Below are 23,500 nucleotides of genomic sequence, written 5' to 3' on the forward strand. Positions count from 1 at the left end.
GGGGCACCCTCTCATCAGCCAAGAAGAAACACACTCTCTTACAGTAATTATGTTTAGCATGTCCAGCAAGATACATAACATCTTACATATTTACTGATATTCCTACAGTAGTCCCTACCAACATGCTCTGCATTCTGTGCACAATGCAAGTTGATCTGGAGGGAAGCTGTTCACATCAATTACTGTAATAAATTTGATATTCTGAATCCATTGTTTGGCCTTTCTCCAATTTTTGTAAACATTACTCATGGATCGCTCTATATTTGCAACTTCTAAAGGTCTTCCTTGCTACCGAAGCATTTTCCAAACCCAGGAGTATCAATAATAATACTCGTTTTATATTTCTTTTTCATTTTTATCATAATAAAATTCAACTTCCCACTTTTCTGCCCCGAATTCCGAAGTAGCTTTTTTCACGTAGGTTCGATAAGTAGGCGTATAATAGGGACCGTGAATGTTTTCCCATGATTGATTATTACCTTAACCACATGTGTGCACAGTCACGTTCCATTTCAACTGAAATTACCCCCGATGAAAACTTTCCATGTGCTGACAATAATTCCGTCCTCAGAGACACTCCTTCTGCTTCCCAGTTTGTCGTTTCTGGTGTATTTTGACAAATCATGTGATCATTGCGCCTCCCAACGGCCTCAGAATGGCTCCAAGTTTATTTGTCCCCATTAAAGTTTTTTTCTTTTCCACCCAGAAAATTTATAAATTGCTTTCATAGCAAAAGAATGAGGCAAACAGGCAGCTGCTACTATGAAACAAAAGTAGGTTTTCTCTGCAAAACATCCAGTTTGGTAAAATATTGCAAAAAAGCTGAGCTGAGAGAATCCTATATCATACAAGACAAATGATGCATTTTGATGGGGCCAAATTTGGCACGAGTGTATACGTGAGTGATTGCTGTATGTAATTACTGCTAAAGAAATATATTTTTATCAAATTTGCAATTCTAAGTTGCCTGGGATGAACCAAGATCATGTAAGTGACAAATATGAACCCAACGTGGCCTATTACCTTTGGAACTTACATATATCCACAGAGCTCACCCAAAAAAAAAAAAAAAAAAAATTAAGCTTTTGCTTCTATAATGCAGATCATTTCAACAATTTTTGATGTTTAATATCATTTGAAATATTTGGTTTTCCTTTGCAGTTCTTAGAAATCAAGCTTTCTGTTGTTGTCATTTTATTTACTTGTAATTCTTCTTATCTCATTTATTTGGTTTCATTTCTTTCATTGATTTTGCTTGCTCGGAAACGTTTAGTATTTCCTTATATTTCGCTCTTGTTTTTTCTCATTTCTTTTAATTCATATGTAGAAATGAGTACTGTCTACTATTAACAAGCTAATCAATAACCTTGAGTACTTTCACATGGCACAAGAAAGGAAGAAAATGTCACTATCATTACTGTAAGAATGACTCTTTGATATGTTAGACTTTTCTTGAAGGGAGAGGAAAAGGTTGTAATGTGTGGGTGTGAGCAGTTCAACCAGCTGTAATGAACTTGGAGAACATTTACTTTAAATGGAATCATGTTTTCACTTATTATCCACAGAGACCAAAATTAAAAACCGTTACCTTGTGGTCAGTGATTCAAAACCTTGAGTAAAGTCACAATATCATTTAGGCCAATATTTCAAGATATTGTTTTTGGAGTACATTTCTATATCAATCAATATATCATGTCAGTAGACACAGACATCTCAAACAGGATATGTAAATTTGTAGACATATCTGTAGAAGCAGCCATCTTATGTAGGATATGTACATTTGTATATCTATCAATATATTATATCTGTAGAAGCAGCCATCTCCTATAGGATATGTACATTTGTATATCTATGAATACATTATATCTGTAGAAGCAGCCATCTCCTGTAGGATATGTATATTTGTATATTTATCAATATATTATATCTGTAGAAGCAGCCATCTTATGTAGGATATGTACATTTGTATATCTATCAATATATTATATCTGTAGAAGCAGCCATCTCCTGTAGGATATGTACATTTGTATATCTATCAATATATTATATCTGTAGAAGCAGCCATCTTATATAGGATATGTACATTTGTATATCTATCAATATATTATATCTGTAGAAGCAGCCATCTCATGTAGGATATGTACATTTGTATATCTATCAATATATTATATCTGTAGAAGCAGCCATCTCATGTAGGATATGTACATTTGTATATCTATCAATATATTATATCTGTAGAAGCAGCCATCTCATGTAGGATATGTACATTTGTATATCTATCAATATATTATATCTGTAGAAGCAGCCATCTCCTGTAGGATATGTACATTTGTATATCTATCAATATATTATATCTGTAGAAGCAGCCATCTCCTGTAGGATATGTACATTTGTATATCTTTCAATATATTATATCTGTAGAAGCAGCCATCTTATATAGGATATGTACATTTGTATATCTATCAATATATTATATCTGTAGAAGCAGCCATCTCATGTAGGATATGTACATTTGTATATCTATCAATATATTATATCTGTAGAAGCAGCCATCTCATGTAGGATATGTACATTTGTATATCTATCAATATATTATATCTGTAGAAGCAGCCATCTCATGTAGGATATGTACATTTGTATATCTATCAATATATTATATCTGTAGAAGCAGCCATCTCATGTAGGATATGTACATTTGTATATCTATCAATATATTATATCTGTAGAAGCAGCCATCTCATGTAGGATTGCAGATTTGTATATCTATCAATATATTATATCTGTAGAAGCAGCCATCTCATGTAGGATATGTACATTTGTATATCTATCAATATATTATATCTGTAGTTGCAGCCATCTCCTGTAGGATATGTACATTTGTATATCTATCAATATATTATATCTGTAGAAGCAGCCATCTCATGTAGGATAAGTACATTTGTATATCTATCAATATATTATATCTGTAGTTGCAGCCATCTCCTGTAGGATATGTACATTTGTATATCAATCAATATATTATATCTGTAGAAGCAGCCATCTCATGTAGGATATGTACATTTGTATATCTATCAATATATTATATCTGTAGAAGCAGCCATCTCATGTAGGATATGTACATTTGTATATCTATCAATATATTATATCTGTAGAAGCAGCCATCTCATGTAGGATATGTACATTTGTATATCTATCAATATATTATATCTGTAGAAGCAGCCATCTCCTGTAGGATATGTACATTTGTATATCTATCAATATATTATATCTGTAGAAGCAGCCATCTCATGTAGGATATGTACATTTGTATATCTATCAATATATTATATCTGTAGAAGCAGCCATCTCATGTAGGATATGTACATTTGTATATCTATCAATATATTATATCTGTAGAAGCAGCCATCTCCTGTAGGATATGTACATTTGTATATCTATCAATATATTATATCTGTAGAAGCAGCCATCTCATGTAGGATATGTACATTTGTATATCTATCAATATATTATATCTGTAGAAGCAGCCATCTTATGTAGGATATGTACATTGTATATCTAACAATATATTATATATATGTAGAAGCAGCCATCTCCTGTAGGATATGTACATTTGTATATCTATCAATATATTATATCTGTAGAAGCAGCCATCTCATGAAGGATATGTACATTTGTATATCTATCAACATATTATATATGTAGAAGCAGCCATCTCCAATAGGATATGTGCAATTGATTCACCTAACATTGTCGAGTCTTTCTGGTTTCATTTGGAAAGTCTTTTATGACACCAAGCTCATCTAATGAAGTCAGCCACCCAAGCAGATAAACCTTTAAGACAAATAAAGTTTTTTTTTTCTCCCTGCCCTTTCAGCGGCAAATTTCTCTCTCTTACTCAGATTGTCAGACTGAAATCATTATTATTTTCTCCTATTCCGGCTGTTTTGTTTCATGGCCAATTATCTTCTTCGTGAGCTGTTGCTGAGTTTTGTTCAAATATAAAATTAATATTATTTTGACCTTGCAATCAACGAGGAGATATATAGTTTGTTTATTTCCAACGTCTCGGAAAGACTTTGCTTGCGGATGTGAGTTGGAATTGGTTCAGAAACATTTTGAAATAAAGTCAGTATTGAAGGCAATATATGCCTTGTTTGTAGAAACTATAGAAAGTAAAGAAAAGTAATGTAAAGGATGATTAGTTAAGGGATATTTTGCACTTCAATTTCACAAGGTAGCCCAAACATGTTCCATTTCATGTAAATAATTAATGTTTTAAACCCTTATCATTGTTGAAGTGGCTTCAAGTAGTTAATTAGTTACACCTCAGAAGTAAGTGTTTAACTAGTGAAACATGAAATGAATGCCTTCGTACTAAAAGAAATATCCAACACACATACCGTTCAAAGACACATTTTTGTCCTTTTTTTATCAGAATGAATGTTTTAGTATACTGCCCTGATATGAGATAATGGTGAAACATCACATTGACATTAGGAGATGGGGGAGGGGGGGGGGGGTTAAGAGATTGTTCAAATGAGACTGACATCAGATTTTAAAACATAATGGTGTTTTTTTTTTTTAAGTTAAACACAAATACCTCTCAGGCAATCTGCTAAAATAACAATTTGACATTTTTCCAGTCATGAACTGTACTCTGGCATGTGTCAGTGTGCACCCCCAAACCCCTCGCCCGGCCCCACACCACACCATTCTCCAAACCCATTGCCCGGCCCCACACCACACCATTCTCCAAACCCCTCGCCCCGCCCACACCACACCATTCTCCAAACCCCAGTCACCCCGCCCCACACCACACCATTCTCCAAACCCCTCTCCCGGCCCCACACCACACCATTCTCCAAACCCTTGCCCGGCCCAACACCACACCATTCTCCGAATCCCTCGCCCGGCCCCACACCACACCATTCATACATTGCCTATATATGCTATAATGTTCTAATAATGTGGTAGAAAGATTTTGTTCTCCCATGATTAATAGGTGCTATAGCATTCTTGCTCATGTCACCACCCCCCCCCCCCCCCCCTCCCCATGTCCTGTCCTCATTCTTAGTCAATGGTTTTGAGTCATTTTACTGATAGTTGAGCCCTACTATCTAGACCTCATTGTGGTTTTGCTTTATATTATGTCCTTTTCAAATGGATACTTCAGCTATTAGGTCATACTGATGCATAGATTTTGTGTTTGACTATAGCTTGTACTACTGCTGCTGTTCTTCAGTTATACATACCTCGCCAGGTTTTACATTAGGATGAATTATGTCAATATTAAGTCAAGTGAAAGGATAACTTTTATGGTTGACATTTTCAAAGATTTGCCTGAGGGCAACAAGTTGATCACCTGCTCTGACTGAAATATCTGCTAATGATTTGTATGGCAAAGCAGTAACTCCACTAATTCTAGTTGTGTTGTACATCTTGAGTAAAATGCTTAAAGGAACATATTGATTTGTAAAAATGAAAAACTTGTTATGGAATTTTATTGATTTGTATTTACTAAGTTTTGCTGTATCTGACATAAGGACATGCACTAATTGCAAAGTAACAAGCACTAGGACCAAGTGAGAGCATTGGATATCTTTATAGACAATAGGTGTGCATCACGGCAAAAGCATATAATTTAAAAAAACAAGTAAGATTGTCGGAATGGTTTTGTGTTTATGTTGCTACTAGTAAATTATATACTGGTGGCATTTGAAGCAATGAGGCTTAGCAATAGGGAGGTTAATACCCGGACGAATCAAAGTAAGGTGGGTGTTTTCATCCAATAGCTATCTACATGCAGCTTTCCCATCTAAAATGACTTTCAAAAATTGAAAAGATTCCAAATTTGAGTTAAAATGTTGAATTGGAAGCCACCTGATGTGTAAGGTGTAAACTATATGCCCTTACGGGTTTCTCCCACATTTGTGGTCACTTAAGCGTGGTAAATATAACTGCTGATTATTATTATCCTTATTAAATTAAAATTGAGTGCAATATCTACTATGCACATGGACTTTCCATATAGAAACATTGCAATATCATGAGATGTCTTGTTCAGGCTTTTGATAAGGTACCTGAAGTGAGGCTTCTTCCTAAGTTAAAAAGCATGAATTTGTAATCATGCACTTACTCTACCTCATATGAATATGCTAAACCAATGTCAAAGTCTTAAATAGGGGGAGTGGCTACCATTTAGGCCCCGCCTCTTCCTTCTCCTTTTGACCATTCCTCAAGTGAGGATGCAAAATTAATCGTCTGGTTTTATCGTTAATCTTGTATCACCTAGTAGCTCCTCTCGTCCATAAGAATGTACCGGAAGTAGACCTAAGAGGAAGGAAGAGGTGGGACCTAGATGGTAGCCACTCTCCCTGTTAAAAACTTTTGACCATGGTTTATTCCTAGTCATGGGAGGTACTGCATATTCATATGAGTGAGGTAATTGCTTGTTTAGTAAATTCTCAAACAGGTAAGGGTTTGTTGAGTATAGGTGGTCACTTGTTAAATTGGATTCAGATATGGCTATGCGAAAGAAAGCAATGGATTGTTTTAAGTGGGATGTACTTCTGGCAGGAGGGCCTGAAGTTGTTTTCCTCAAGGCCTATTCTAAGGACCATTGTTGTTCATTTTGTACGTTAACATCCTTGAGACAGATATTCTTTGCAGGGTGAAGAACTTTTGCTGATGAAACACAGTTTTGTGCAGAAATTTCCTCTAAAAGAAGTGGAGATTTACTTCACATAGATTTAAATGAACTTTTCTTGGTAGGTCTCAGGACTGGCAAATGGTTTTTAATGTTAGTAAATCAAAAAGTGAGGGATGCTTTTGGAAGTAATCTTGGGTATTCCTACAGTCTTGATGACGTGCAGCTCAAGGATATTATTTCTGGAAAAGGATCTACATGTAATTATATTGACTATGTAATTAGACTGTTGACTATGTAATTATTTGACTATGTAATTAGAATGTTGACTATGTAATTATATTGACTATGTAATTAGACTATTGACTTTGTAATGAGACTGTTGAAATTAGACGGTTGACTATGTAATTATATTGACTATGTAATTAGACTGTTGACTATGTAATTAGACTGTTGACTATGTAATTAGACTGTTGACTATGTAATTAGACTGTTGACTATGTAATTATATTGACTATGTAAGTAGACTGTTGACTTTGTAATTAGACTGCTGAAATTAGACTGTTGACTATGTAATTATATTGACTATGTAATTAGACTGTTGATTGTGTAACTATATTGACTATGTTGTATTGACTGTGCAGCCTATATAGTTCTTGGTATGATAAGAAGGAATTTAAGTATTTATGAAAAGAAATTGTTTTCCGATTGAATAAGCAGTTGGTTAGGCCTCATCTTGAGTATGCTATTTACCGGCTTGGAATCCTATACTAAAGACAAAGAAGTTCAAAGATGTGATACTACTAGGTTAATTCACTCACTGAAGGATGCTGACTATCATGAGAGGTTTGTGGTTTCTAATCTCACCACCCTGGAAAGGTTGCAAGGGGATTAATTTCAGTTGTGCAAGATTGTCCAGGGCTGCGATAACTAAGCATTCAGCTACTTTTGCAGGTTTTCCAAGGGTAGGAACATTTGAGATCATCTTAAGTTGAAGAAAGTTAGAAGTGGATTAAATATTCATGGGTTGTGAACGAAGGGAATGATTTACCTAAGTTGGTTGTTGTCTCTAATTGTGTCAATGGTTTTAAGACTGCTTTAGATGGTAAATTTATGACTTTCACCAGCTTTAAGGTTTCTGTGTTTAGTTTTTTTCTTTCCATTCACCATAGGGTCCTTGATGTGGACCTTATGTGGACCTGATCTTTTCCTATGTGGACCTGATCCCTTCATATGTGGACCTGATATCTTTTTTTTTTACTAAACTAACCTGAGAATGTAAATATATGATTTCAGGGTGGTTGAGCACAAGAGGTCACATCATTGTTCTTGCTATAGTCGTTCTGTATGGCTTGTACCAGGCATGAGCTTTTTCCGCGAATTTGCGGAATATCTGTGATTTCTTGGCCTACCATGAATACTATGGATATCCAACCTGCAGGGGGACAAACACTATTATCCTAACACACTGTAGCATACGTAAACTGGAGCCTATACCGCAATTTTTGCAAAGTTTTGTGATTTTTTTTTTTTACCCCAGCTCATCCCTGTAGTACCTTCTGATTTTTGAAGTTGCTTTCTTGGTAGTTATGTATATAGATGAAACATGATTCTGTGCAGTTTTCTTTATGATCTTTGGTTTATTTTCACTGTGTTTCAGTATATGCTGTCCCTGGTCCTGTATGGTTTCATCTCATTCTGTATGATTGCCTAATATTGGTTGATTCTCGTCTACTGATTCTGCTCGGCTACATCTGTTTTTGAATGACACAGTCCTTGTGAATTTTGAGAGGTCGTTCTCGTTTCATTCCATTTGTTTCCAAGTATATTAAGCTAAGATTTACTTCTCTCCTCTCTTACCTGTCTGAACTCCACAATTGCATTTTCCTATCTATCTAACGACACATTTGGAACGTTTTAGCACTGCGCCCTCGCTCCCTGGGCACGCACACTAATTCCTCCTTCTGTATCTACGACCCAGAAGTTATTACACGTTTTTTTCCCGCAAAATTCTCACTTGTGACTTATACAACTGTTTTTGCCTTTTTGGAATTCATCTTTGGATAATTTGACTACTGAGACCTTCTTTCGTCGCTGTACCAAGAAGCACTCATAAGTATCCTTTTGTTTCAGTTGCTCAAGTTTACAGGATGTATCTATAGCAGTTATTACGAGCCTCTTCTTAACCTGTATGAACATGATGTGACAGATAAATCATGAAAGTCATATATTTTCATGATATTGCTAAGCTTCTACATTTTGTGTTAAACTTGCTAAAGTCTGTTTGGAATCATCCTTGATTACCTGTATGTTTAGTCCACAAAATCCCATGGGTGAGAAAATGAAGTCATACATCTCAAAGGGTTGCTAGTGAAGCATTAAATTTGTTGGACACAAAACTTCCCATCATGGAATGAACCATTAATAACACGTTAATTAGGAGTAGAACATGTTTAATTAGGAGTAGTCAACTTGTTGTAACCACATAAATCTCTTGTTATAGATTGAGGGGTGATATACAAATATGTGTAAATATATCATGGCTTGGGATGAGTGACACGATTTACTTGCAATGCAATTAATGTATTAAGATGCAGCCGTCATCGCTGTACAGCTTTAACAAAGTACCGAACGAGGCTGTTAATGATATAAGTGATTTTCCAAACAAGCAAGCAGACCTGAAGATAGAGAGAAACGATTACTATTAAATATCGACCCACCGAATCAATTTTATAAAACCGACAGCTGAAATGCTCAGATCAAAGGTGTACTTGCGATGACGATAGAGATGTCTCTATGAGTTCAGTTCTTTTTAATAGCTGTATTGGTACGTGCAGAGCTATATTCTAAACTGCACTTATTGTGTACGAAAAATTGGCTGGCGAACGAAAAGAAAAAGCAGAAAGAAATTTGCATTGAAGTTAATTATAAAGTCTTTTGATTGCAACGGCCATATAAGACTCACGAACAATTTACCATAGAGTAGTGAAGTGCTTAACAATCTGGTAATTTCTTGAGTGCATGAGATACTTTTATTATTGTGATGCTAGTCTTGGTAGGAATTAAGAGAAATGACAGGCTTAAATATGGTGGATGCTGCAATATTCACTGTTGTAACAATGTTGACTAGACAGTGAGTGGAATCATCCTCTTACATACATCTAACAGGAACTCGCGAGGAAGCCATCATTGGCTTATCAAAGCCGCAAGCTGACCGAAGTCAGTCTCTTAGATTCATATTTTAACGTCCATGATTATGAATTGTTAATTGTCAACAATCTGTAACTGGACGACATACATTAATCTGGGAGTGACTCGAACCGGGGACCTTATATGATTGGAAGGCACCGGCGTTATAACCACTGAGCTAACACTCCACCAGTAGCTATTTTTATCAGTAGCTGCAAATAGTGGCTGTAACTTTCTCCATCTCTTCCAGACATTTGTAGGCCTTGTGTCCATTCAAATTAGAAGGTAAAGTCATATGCCTTGTTATGAAAACTAGAATTAGTCTACTTTGTTGTACATTCATTAGTGTACAAAAGAACTCCAAACTTATCAAAAATATTTTCATATGCACTGTGGGCAGAAGCATTACATTCTATAATATAATTGTCACTTCACCAGGTCACACAACACAATATCACATTTCCTCGTGCAGCGAGGTGGAAGATCGACCCATTTTCTGTGACGACCATAAATTTGAATGGAATATAGGTTTTAAAATTCCAGATTTTGTTTGGTGCAATTTGTACTAGATGTAGGCTGTATGCTGTACAACACATTATAAAATTCACTTGGTTACTGTGGTAAGTTCAGTTATTTCCTTGGAACATGTAAAATGCCTGTATTAAATTTAGGCTAGTTACATAGTGGAAGTATTTTCAGCCTTTAGAACTGAAACAGACATTAAAGAGATTGAAAACTCGCCCCAAACTGCGTCCCGCCCTGTGAAAAAGTTAACTTTCCGTTGCTTGCAAGTAAAGTCTTTTTCTTTTTGCTACAAAATGCAGACAGTATGTGATACCTTGTTATCTTTTATCTGGATCTGAGATCAGGAAGTTCCATAACAACTCCCTGCTGAGATGTCTATCACTGCTATGTCCACTGTGTTGTGGGTATTGACAGTAGCTGTATGTATTGACTGTACACTAGTGTCTAATTACCAACGGTACCAAGCTGTGTGTGTATTTTCTGGGATCGATGGTGGTGTTTAACACTTTTGTTACACCTCAGTCGAACTAGGTCAGATTACCGGCATCAGATGTTTCTTCATGGGCGAGTCTTCACACCCTTTAACCTTTTATGGGAATCTTAACTTTTCAGGTATAAATATAAAGTTAGCATTAGAATCAATTGTACCAACCCAATCACATGACTGGGATCTCTTCCCATGCACTTGAAGACAGACTTGTATATTATGATTACACAGGCATGAGTACATCCTTGCTTTGAGTAAGAGTACACATGTTAGCTGTAAGTTTGAGTACAAGTACATACACTAGTACCTAGTACCACAGGGAGTGGGGGTGGGGGGATGGGGGGAGTTAAACTACAGGTAACTATGCTAGGATATACAGGTACTAGTAAAGTCACCCTACAAGTATGCCTGTAGGATTAACATTTAACTTACAGTAAACATTTGGACTTCCTTCCCAAACTTTCATAGTAGCAATGGCATGTATCAGCTTACTTCCATATCCTAAATACCATATTGTTGGTTTCTTGTATGTTAGGAGTGGTTACCTATACCTCTCTCACTGCTTTCATTGACAACCAAACAGACGTCAGTCAACTTGACAATGAAACAATTTTTTTTCCATATTGTCTCTTTTGATGCATATTTGCATGTGTGACAGCTCTATTTATGACTATACTGATATCATACATTTTTCCAGATGATAGCGAAGACAGCTTTATCAATATAATTTGCGTATTTTCTATTGAATAAAAACCGTTATTTCACTGCGTGTTATATCTTTGGTGATTAATGGTATTTCAATTCACTCATGGCTGCATAATGCAGCTTCTTGTACTTTTCTGTAAGCATACCCTTGCAAATCTCTTCTCCAGGGATGGATGCTTCAGTTTGGAAATTTTACCTGCATATTGAGATATACAGCTTCAGTATGTTACATTAGGGATGACAAAAAAAAAAGAAAAAAAATCACTTAATGTAATACCTTACACCACTCAAAATTATCGAACCATGAGTGCAGTATACCTTCTCCATCTTACAACATTATACTCCACGACAGTCAGATTCATCTGACACTTTGCATATACGTAAAGGGCAAAGCCCTGGGATACATCAATACTGCTTAAAGATGCTAATACCATTCCCTTGCATTCAGATATTTTTGTAAACTGATGAGAAGAACTTGTTTCTGAATCACTTCAAGTCAGAGAGCTAGCTCTACCTCCTCCCAATATACTTCATTTTTTCTCCTCTCTCTGAAAAAGATCTCTTTCGATGCCGAGGTGCTCTCATATGTCGGAAACCCGTTCCTCAACTATGAATAAGAAATAACGCTCGAAATTTGCTCGGGGACTAGATTAGGGTGGGAGAGAGGTTAATAAGGTGTTGAACTTGGCAAGAGCATTTGGTCTAATGATATTAGAGGGAATCAACCAGAGACCTATTTACATCCATTGGAAGTAGGCTCACTGTAACACACTAATCAGCTTGCTGCTGTCCACTGTATTATACCAATACGGGGAGTGACATAGCTATTAGATATTAAGGCTTTTTATCAAAAGGATTTCTCAGTATTGTACGCATTGTATCCATTGTTAATCAGAACTCTCCGGCCTACTTTATGATTTTAATGATGATTGAGGTTTGGGGCTGTTTAAATTTATCAAAGTTTCATAATCATAAAATTTTAAGAAGATACTATACTTGATAAAGATTTATGCTTTGTGGTAAAATTGAATTACTCCATGAAGTTTAGAGTTCTGCAAATGCCAATTTTTGCATCAGGCTAAAGGTCATTTTAGACCTTGTCATAAAATATAGATACAGCAATATGGAAAATCACACTCAATATCAAGCAAACCAGATTACCCCATTACTGCTATTCCTGTCCTGCTGGAGGGACCCATTATTGCTATTCCTGTCCTGCTGGAAGGACCCATTATTGCTATTCCTGTCCTGCTGGAGGGACCCATTATTGCTATTCCTGTCCTGTTGGAAGGACCCATTACTGCTATTCCTGCCCTGTACAGGGATCCATTACTGCTATTCCTGCCCTGTTGGAAGGACCCATTACTGCTATTCCTGCCCTGTTGGAGGGACCCATTACTGCTATTCCTGCCCTGTACAGGGACCCATTACTGCTATTCCTGCCCTGTTGGAGGGACCCATTACTGCTATTCCTGCCCCGTTGGATGGACCCATTACTGCTATTCCTGTCCTGTTGGAGGGACCCATTACTGCTATTCCTGCCCTGTTGGATGGACCCATTTCTTCTAATCCTGCCCTGTTGGAGGGACCCATTACTGCTATTCCTGCCCTGTTAGAGGGACCCATTACTGCTATTCCTGCCCTGTTAGAGGGACCCATTACTGTTATTCCTGTCCTGTTGGATGGATCCATTACTGCTATTCCTGTCCTGTTGGAGGGATCCATTTCTTCTATTCCTGCCCTGTTGGAGGGACCCATTACTGCTATTCCTGTCCTGTTGGAGGGACCCATTACTGCTATTCCTGCCCTGTTGGATGGACCCATTACTGCTACTCCTGCCCTGTTGGAAGGACCCATTACTGCTATTCCTGTCCTGTTGGAGGGACCCATTACTGCTATTCCTGCCCTGTTAGAGGGACCCATTACTGCTATTCCTGTCCTGTTGGAGGGACCCATTACTGCTATTCCTGTCCTGTTGGAGGAACCCATTACTGCTATTCCTGTCCTGTTGGAAGAACCCATTACTGCTATTCCTGTCCTGTTGGAGGGACCCATTACTGCTATTCCTGCCCTGTTGGATGGACCCATTACTGCTATTCCTGCCCTGTTGGAGGGATCCATTACTACTATTCCTGTCCTGTTGGAGGGACCCATTACTGCTATTCCTGTCCTGTTGGAGGGACCCATTACTGCTATTCCTGCCCTGTTGGAGGGACCCATTACTTCTATTCCTGTCCTGTTGGAGGGACCCAGTATACTGCTTTTCCTGCCCTGTTGGAGGGACCCAGTATACTGCTATTCCTGCCCTGTTGGAGGGACCCATTACTGCTATTCCTGTCCTGTTGGAAGGACCCATTACTGCTATTCCTGTCCTGTTGGAGGGACCCAGTATATTGCTATTCCTGCTCTGTTGGAGGGACCCAGTATACTGCTATTCCTGCCCTGTTGGAGGGACCCATTACTGCTATTCCTGTCCTGTTGGAAGGACCCATTACTGCTATTCCTGTCCTGTTGGAGGGACCCATTACTGCTATTCCTGTCCTGTTGGAAGGACCCATTACTGTTATTCCTGTCCTGTTGGAGGGACCCATTACTGCTATTCCTGTCCTGTTGGAAGGACCCATTACTGTTATTCCTGTCCTGTTGGAGGGACCCATTACTGTTATTCCTGCCCTGTTGGAGGGACCCATTACTTCTATTCCTGTCCTGTTGGAGGGACCCAGTATACTGCTATTCCTGCCCTGTTGGAGGGACCCAGTATACTGCTATTCCTGCCCTGTTGGAGGGACCCATTACTGCTATTCCTGTCCTGTTGGAAGGACCCATTACTGCTATTCCTGTCCTGTTGGAGGGACCCAGTATATTGCTATTCCTGCCCTGTTGGAGGGACCCATTACTGCTATTCCTGTCCTGTTGGAGGGACCCATTACTGCTATTCCTGTCCTGTTGGAAGGACCCATTACTGTTATTCCTGTCCTGTTGGAGGGACCCATTACTGCTATTCCTGTCCTGTTGGAAGGACCCATTACTGTTATTCCTGTCCTGTTGGAGGGACCCATTACTGTTATTCCTGCCCTGTTGGAGGGACCCATTACTTCTATTCCTGTCCTGTTGGAGGGACCCAGTATACTGCTATTCCTGCCCTGTTGGAGGGACCCAGTATACTGCTATTCCTGCCCTGTTGGAGGGACCCATTACTGCTATTCCTGTCCTGTTGGAAGGACCCATTACTGCTATTCCTGTCCTGTTGGAGGGACCCAGTATATTGCTATTCCTGCCCTGTTGGAGGGACCCAGTATACTGCTATTCCTGCCCTGTTGGAGGGACCCATTACTGCTATTCCTGTCCTGTTGGAGGGACCCATTACTGCTATTCCTGTCCTGTTGGAGGGACCCATTACTGCTATTCCTGTCCTGTTGGAAGGACCCATTACTGTTATTCCTGTCCTGTTGGAGGGACCCATTACTGTTATTCCTGCCCTGTTGGAGGGACCCATTACTTCTATTCCTGTCCTGTTGGAGGGACCCAGTATACTGCTATTCCTGCCCTGTTGGAGGGACCCAGTATACTGCTATTCCTGCCCTGTTGGAGGGACCCATTACTGCTATTCCTGTCCTGTTGGAAGGACCCATTACTGCTATTCCTGCCCTGTTGGAGGAACCCATTACTGCTATTCCTGTCCTGTTGGAGGGACCCATTACTGCTATTCCTGTCCTGTTGGAGGGACCCATTACTTCTATTCCTGTCCTGTTGGAAGGACCCAGTATACTGCTATTCCTGCCCTGTTGGAAGGACCCAGTATACTGCTATTCCTGCCCTGTTGGAGGGATCCATTACTGCTATTCCTGTCCTGTTGGAAGGACCCATTACTGCTATTCCTGTCCTGTTGGAGGGACCCATTACTGCTATTCCTGTCCTGTTGGAAGGACCCATTACTGTTATTCCTGTCCTGTTGGAGGGACCCATTACTGTTATTCCTGCCCTGTGGGAGGGACCCATTACTACTATTCCTGTCCTGTTGGAAGGACCCATTACTGCTATTCCTGCCCTGTTGGAGGGACCCATTACTGCTATTCCTGTCCTGTTGGAAAGACCCATTACCGTTATTCCTGTCCTGTTGGAGGGACCCATTACTGTTATTCCTGCCCTGTGGGAGGGACCCATTACTACTATTCCTGTCCTGTTGGAAGGACCCATTACTGCTATTCCTGCCCTGTTGGGGGGACCCATTACTGCTATTCCTGTCCTGTTGGAAGGACCCATTACTGTTATTCCTGTCCTGTTGGAGGGACCCATTACTGTTATTCCTGCCCTGTGGGAGGGACCCATTACTGCTATTCCTGTCCTGTTGGAAGGACCCATTACTGTTATTCCTGTCCTGTTGGAGGGACCCATTACTGTTATTCCTGCCCTGTGGGAGGGACCCATTACTACTATTCCTGTCCTGTTGGAAGGACCCATTACTGCTATTCCTGCCCTGTTGGAGGGACCCATTACTGCTATTCCTGTCCTGTTGGAAGGACCCATTACTGTTATTCCTGTCCTGTTGGAAGGACCCATTACTGCTATTCCTGCCCTGTGGGAGGGACCCATTACTGCTATTCCTGTCCTGTTGGAAGGACCCATTACTGTTATTCCTGTCCTGTTGGAGGGACCCATTACTGTTATTCCTGCCCTGTGGGAGGGACCCATTACTACTATTCCTGTCCTGTTGGAAGGACCCATTACTGCTATTCCTGCCCTGTTGGAGGGACCCATTACTGCTATTCCTGTCCTGTTGGAAGGACCCATTACTGTTATTCCTGTCCTGTTGGAGGGATCCATTACTGCTATTCCTGCCCTGTGGGAGGGACCCATTACTGCTATTCCTGCCCTGTGAACAATTAAGAGAGCTAGACATAAATATACCTGATGTAGCTGATGTACTATTACTTTTGTCATTCCTTGTGACAACCACAGTTTTTGTTTATCACTCATGACTGCATAAAGATTCTATCACACCTATGGGTGTAATGGTGTGCTCTTACTTCCAATAGATCAAATATTAACTGCTTTTCGGAGTCCTGAGTTACTCTTTGGTCTGCGTTCCTCACCATCTTGAGTCTGTTTGGTATTAATTGCCATTAAAAATTTAACGCAATTTGATACTAAAGTTGCATGGTGACTAAAGATTACACATCATTTACAACCTCATAAATTGTAGAGTCGTGACATCTTATTGGCTGTCATGCCTACTTTGGTTTAAGATAGCTTAAAGCAGCTTTCTCCTGTTGAAAGTTACAGACTTGCTTGGACTAAGAATAATGTTTTCAGTCTATTTTAAGTAATGTAAAAATGTGTACATAAGGTCTGAAACAAAAAAACACTCTCTCCTGTTTGATTGATGATTACCCAGACAAAAAATGGGAAAAATGGGTAATTCATGTGAAATCAGGCATCAAAGTGTGTAATTACTTCCTCGCTTGCATGTGAGCAAAATACATCCATACACTTTAATGCTTTCATAACCATTCAGAGCTCAAGCATTGTGGCGGCAAGTTTTAGTGGAAGGTATTAGTGTTAATCATTTTCTTTCCTTTATATTCAGAACACAAAATCACGATTTTAAATGAGAACTGCTATTTATAGTTAACATAAATGTCAAACTAAAACTACTCTAATAGGTTTTGACCTGATTTAAGAAAGAAACACAAATATTACAAATTGAGGAGGCCAAAACAGTGTACTGTTAAGGAGGAGTATTGGCCTTTCTATTGGTTAGTTAAAATCTGTCATGAACTGAGGGTAGTAATACTACAAGGAGAAAATACCTCGAAGCAAATGTTAAAAGTACTTTGAATAGTCTCCAGTGAAGAGGCCTCCTGTGTCTGGGCATTTTACTCAAATTCTTCTATAGATTATATGCTGGAAGAAAATTTGTATGTATGATTGAAAGGCACCGGCGTTAACCACTGAGCTACCACTCCTGAAAATAATTATTTGAAAATAAGTTATGCCATAGGTAAAGGTACCAATGATGATTTAAAAATATAAATTTCTATGCATGAATTTTTTTGGTTAAATGCACCAATAAATTATGTTCAATGGTTCTTTGTTGATCACATCTGATTTTTTGCTTTTGAAAAGAGAAAACTCGATCTCAGTTATTTCTGTTTGTGATAAACTACCTAAGCCTTTAACACAATTGTTTCCCCTTTGAAAATGATTCAATTATTCCTTCTTAAATGAGTACATTTTTGGAGACTATCTGTATTTGATATTCTACTTTGGATGATTCACACATGAATTGTGATTTTTTGGTTGCCTAGAATGAAAGTTCCATTGTGTTAACAATTATCATCATTTTATTTGATCTTTACAAACTTAATGTCAAAATTATAGCTTTTCACACCATTAACGAGTCTCAGCCTACATATATGTTGGTTTGTGATAAGTTACCATGGCTATTGTCCCACTTCAGTATACGTGTATTTGTTCAATTGTAAGTTAGCTTATTACACACTCCCATACTGTTGGTTATTACACACTCCCATACTGTTGGTTATTACACACTCCCATACTGTTGGTTATTACACACTCTCAAACTGTTGGTTATTACACACTCTCACACTGTTGGTTATTACACACTCTCACACTGTTGGAGCTCAGGTTCAACAGAGAGATCAGTCAAGACTAGAACATATTGTGTGTACTGAATGCACAACTTATGTACCCAGCGATGGAAGAATTGGAATTATCAGAACCTATTATCACATGTAACATTGTAATTTTGTAATCCTTTAGGATCTGTTAGTGAAATTCCATTATTACACCTTGGTGACCTTCATTATCCTCTAGTTTATGCAGTAGCATATTAGCTATATGCATGTCACTCAGTCTCAAACTCAAAGACTCCACCATGTTTCCTTAAAATCATAATTACTTCATAAAATCATCATAAAATCATCATAAAATCACTAAAATCAATCAGGAGACTGTTTTACTTTCACAAAATATTGCCTCCAAGTTTCACTCTGTAAGAAACAAAATAAATGACAGTTTTGCATGTCTGTGTGAGTGCAAGTTTCAAGTAATACATTATCGTGTGTGCAAGTGTCCAGAAATTACAGGCAAATGTGTTTCACCTTTAATAAATACAATCACACAATTTCGATAAATGTTGACCATTTAAAGAGATAGTGTAAGATTGAACAATAAGTCATCCTGGATTGTCACTCAATGAGGCCTACACTCATACTGTAGTTATGTTTGTTACTGTAAGCCTAGTTCACCTTTTCTGTGCAGCTGTCATTCTTACGTATACTGTTGGATGGGTATCGAACATTCATTAACTACCTTGTTAATGTTTGAAGTGGTTTTATTGGTGAATCTTCTGATTCATTGCTGGATAATTTGTCTTCTGTCAGTCTCATAGGTTTATTGTAATGATTAAGTAAACAGTTCAATGAAGATAAACCCACACAAATGTCATTAGGGAAACAGTCCCCTTACAGCGAAGTTGCATTTCCAACCCGACCTCAAGCGGGGCAGCTCGGGTTGGGCTTATCTCGAGCTTCAGCTCTGCTTACACCACTTATCTTAACCCTATCACACGGACCAACGAACATGCGGTTTGCTCGCGGCATTAGCTAGTGTGTCAGCTATATGCAAGTGATCAACAGATAAACGTTGTTCACAGGCATGCACAGCTATAGCTACGTACAGGCGTACATACAGTACTCGCGACATATGATCGTATGAAGTGTATTCCGTGTCTTAGTTCCCTTTAGCTGCCGGTTCGGATTTTCGTGATTTTTATTCACCAGTTCCTGATTTTCCGCGTCTGGCTTGCCTTTAATACATAACACCAGACGACCGCTAATTTTCATAACCGACGCTTGGAAATTTCCCAAACGTTACTACATCCAAACCTGAGATTTTCATGTGCCTCGAATCCATAGCCGTCGCATTAGGCCTAACGCTATGTTGTAACATTGAGAGGCTATGAATAAGGTCTATATTTTTGTTCAAATTAATGCTGCACAAGTAAATGCAATTTTTTATTATTAGAAACATCATTGGAGTTGTTTTTAGTTCTTATTATTCCTTTACATCAATCTGGAAATGTTAAACAGTAATCCTACACTAGTTACGTTGTCACCATTTACTTAGTTTGATTGGCCTAAGCTTAAATTTTCTAATTGAGCTTGAATGGAGTTAATAATAGTGACGAACAAGGATGTTAAACACTAAGTTCGGCATATTTTTTATTTGTTCATAAACGGAATTATATTGAACATAAGTACAAAATAACGTCGGAGTGTAAGAATTAGGTATTAAAATTAACATTTTGGTAAAGATTGAAGATGGATGATTTGTATGAGATACTTTTTGAGATGGAAAGTTTGGGTAACTATTCTTGGCGCTTTTTAGGCCATTAACACATCTAGTAGGTTAGGCCATTCGCTATTCATAAACACATGGTTACTTGGTACGGACAATCGTCATCGTTTTTATCTTTTTGGAATTTTTTTTTGGAAATCCTTTTTCTTTTTCCGCGAAACTCCTGAGGTGGTTTAGTATACATACACAAGGATACATACAAGCCTTTGTTACATGCATGAGAAGAGTTGCATTAAGTACAATGTACCAATTTTGAGGGAAGATAGGCTATTTCATTACTGGGGTTGTGCGGGATCCCGGTAGTCAAGTGAATACCGGCATCCCGATCCCGGCTTTGATTAACCCCGATCACAGTGCAATGTGTAACTACTACCGGTATTGGGAAAACAACCGGTTATTACATTCGTTTCGGTATCATTCCCGGGAATCCCGGACATAATAAAAATATCTACGTGTTACTATTTGAATTAGAGAAAAGAAAACACGTTTATTTCTGGTTCCTGTGTTCTTAGTTTGAATAATATCTTATCAATTTACGCACTGGCCTAGACATATTAACGAATCAACTTTTCACGTAGTAATTTGGACCTATAGGCTACACCAAATATCGAACGTTAGTGAACTCAGCATGTTACGAGACCTCAAAGTTATTCAGAAATTTCCGTTATTTATTCCTCCTTCAAACGATGATTGTGAAGGTTCCCATGTACAAAATCTCACCCTTATACATTTCACCACATTTTGTTATAATAATTATAACGATTTAATAATTTTTGATCCAAAACCGAAGGGAGCATATCAAATTAAATCCATCTTCGCACGGGACTGTATATTATGATAGCCTAGGGTACGGTACTGTTACACACTGCTGTTCGGTACTTGAGAGTTGATGCTGTAATAAAATGGATTCGTTTATGAATGCGGGGGGTTCCACGATGTCATTTCTAGTTATCTTTCACTACTTTGTTATTTTTATAAACAAATCTGTACTATTCTTATATATGTAGTTTATAATCCCGTATTTATGTAGCCCCTAAGTTACATTATTGTTGTCTGAAGTTCCAAAGAGGTGGGGACTTGTTGATAGTTAAAAACTTTTCATTGTGAACTTTTAAACTTAAAGTATTAGTAGTAAGTGGAGTCCTGTCTTTCCGACATGCTTAGTGATTCCCGTTAAATTGAATTGAATTTAGGTAAAAATTCATGCAAACTTGGTAGGCATCGGCCGATCCTAATTCTAAGCCTACATCGAAAGTTACACCGTATACACCTCGCAAGAAAACCACGATAACCTTGAATGAAAAAAACAATATTTTGCACTTGAAGATCTGTCCTCCCCCAAAATGCAATGATAAGGTCTAGACCCAGTGCTTCTTGATACGTTGAGTTTCCAATTACTAGTCAAAACATTTTCTGGAGAAAAAAAAACGTACGATATTTTTCACAAAAATTGATGATTAGATAAGTGCTTCCTCACAATCAACGAGCCGCCCCGAAATTCGCTCCCCTTACGTAAAACTTCTATATATATTACACGTGGAAAAACACGAGTTTTTACACACATAATTTCCTTTGACATCGGTCTTGGAACATAAGTAGGTCATCGACATTCGAACTTGGCAACTTGCCCAAGTTCATCGCACCATGGGAACGACCCAACAGATTGAACATTATGTTACATTTTCCCGCCATCTGGACGCCGATTGTAAATTTTGGTGTAATATGCAAATTATGAATGGTACTGCCCTTGGTTAAAACTTACACTATTGCGACACTTACAAAATTTGGGAAACTGTTGTATAGAAGAAACTTTTGTATCAAATGTAAAGTACTGTATGGTAGGCAGCTACTATAATTTATAAAAGACGGTTTTCCTCAGGTGATAAGGAAAAGGGATGTTTCGGTGAAATCGATCTCTTTGTATAGTACTTGGATACTTAAAATGACCATGCTGTAAATGCAGTTTCTATTTCTCTTTAAGTAAGCTCTACTTAGCATTGTTATCCGTTGTGGATCTTTATTGGAATAAATACGAAATGTATTTTTTGACACCAGTATTTAACTGTAGGCCTAAGCATTTCTTAAATTGTTGACTGAGCTTCAAAATCCATTTTCAAAAAGTCTGTTTTCATGTAGGTTTTGTAAAATCGACAAATAGCTAGGGTCGGAAAATTTTAACGAAAGTTGTTCTATCATACAAATAAAATACATGTTTCTCGTACTGAGATCTGAAGGGAAAAAACGGGCGGCTATCGTTCTTCTTTTCATTCGCTTATACTAGTTTGGAATATGTGGCAACCTTTACGTGATTTCAGAAATGGCTCCTGTTCTTGGAAAAATGACTCCCAGTCATTATTCATTTTCTTATATTAATGTTCTTATTATTATTGTATATTATTATATTTTTCATTTCACTATTGGTTATGATACTTCAGGTCCTCGGGAGAAGTTAGCTTTACGTTAACCGAGTTAAATAAATATACAGAGATTTGATCACGGGTGCCAATTTGTATCTACGGATCCCCTTAAAATAACATTCAATGCTAACAGCATCCTAATATTCTTATGAGGCGAATAGCACATAATATCAATAGGATGGTCGGTGGGAGGAACCTTAGATTATGAAATTGTGTTGCGGGCGCTGAGCGAGTGTATGGAGGGCCCGAATGCCCGACATTTTTTATTTATTCGCATTTTTATTCAGGGTTGCTTATTCAGCAAAAGCTGGTTTCCAATAAGGCCCTGCTATTTACATTCAACTTTATACATAAGAAGTAAAACATAGCAATATAAAAACAATTAAATGTACAGATACAAAACAATTAACGCTGTAAAGTGGAGACAACTACAAAAAAAAATGGAAATAAAAGAATTATCAAAAATTGGGCTTGCAAATAAAATCTGGAAAGTTTTGGAAACCAACACTATGCTAGTTATTTCAACATGCGCGTTGACACTTTCGATACCCAAGAGCTGATATAATGTAATAGCTGAACAAAGCCCAGGAAGCAATATAAAAAAAAAATATTGTAAAAAACAGCAAATAAGATTCATAATGCAAAAGTTATCATTGTAATCACTCTTTGGTGAAAGGATTGGTGTGCCTACGACATGAAATTGAAACACAGTAGAAGATTTTCAGTTTATCTCAAATAGTTTTCCATCCAGTTCACATGCATCATGGACTCGCAATAACATAAAGAATATAATTTTGCCCTTCAGCTATGTATTTGCCAGGCATAAAGCTGACACATTAACCTTTTGTTTAACTGCCTTTATATAAGCAGATACAAGAAAACGGACTGAGAAAGATTGTATTTTAACAGAGTCGGTGTTGTTTCACAAGGGCGTAGGAACCGGGGGCTGGGGCGCCAGCCCCCCCCCCCCGCACCCCACTGTGAAAGATATGGAGGGGCGGAAGTATCATTCCGCCCACCCCCCCGCTTTGCTTTTCTGTCATCCTAAATCTGTGTTATTATTTATATATTACATAGAAACATAGTTACAAGATAGTTGAGGTCTTGACATGTACAGAGATGAGTTTTAAATGCAAGTCTTCCACTCAA

General features: G+C 38.1%; 1 long non-coding RNA gene across 2 annotated transcripts in view; it reads left to right on the forward strand.

Moving 5' to 3' along the window:
* LOC139977232 (uncharacterized) overlaps window positions 1-23,500 on the forward strand; it is a 102,526-nt gene that overhangs the window by 70,954 nt on the left and 8,072 nt on the right. Inside the window, exon 3 of one of the 2 annotated variants that reach the window (XR_011796485.1) lies at window positions 707-893. The exons of the other annotated variant lie outside the window; for it this stretch is intronic. This is a non-coding gene — a long non-coding RNA (uncharacterized lncRNA). Of the gene's footprint in view, window positions 1-706; window positions 894-23,500 lie in introns of those variants that run through there. 2 annotated transcript variants of the gene reach the window in all.

Source organism: Apostichopus japonicus, chromosome 12, assembly GCF_037975245.1.
Source record: "Apostichopus japonicus isolate 1M-3 chromosome 12, ASM3797524v1, whole genome shotgun sequence".
Lineage (NCBI taxonomy): Eukaryota > Metazoa > Echinodermata > Holothuroidea > Aspidochirotida > Stichopodidae > Apostichopus > Apostichopus japonicus.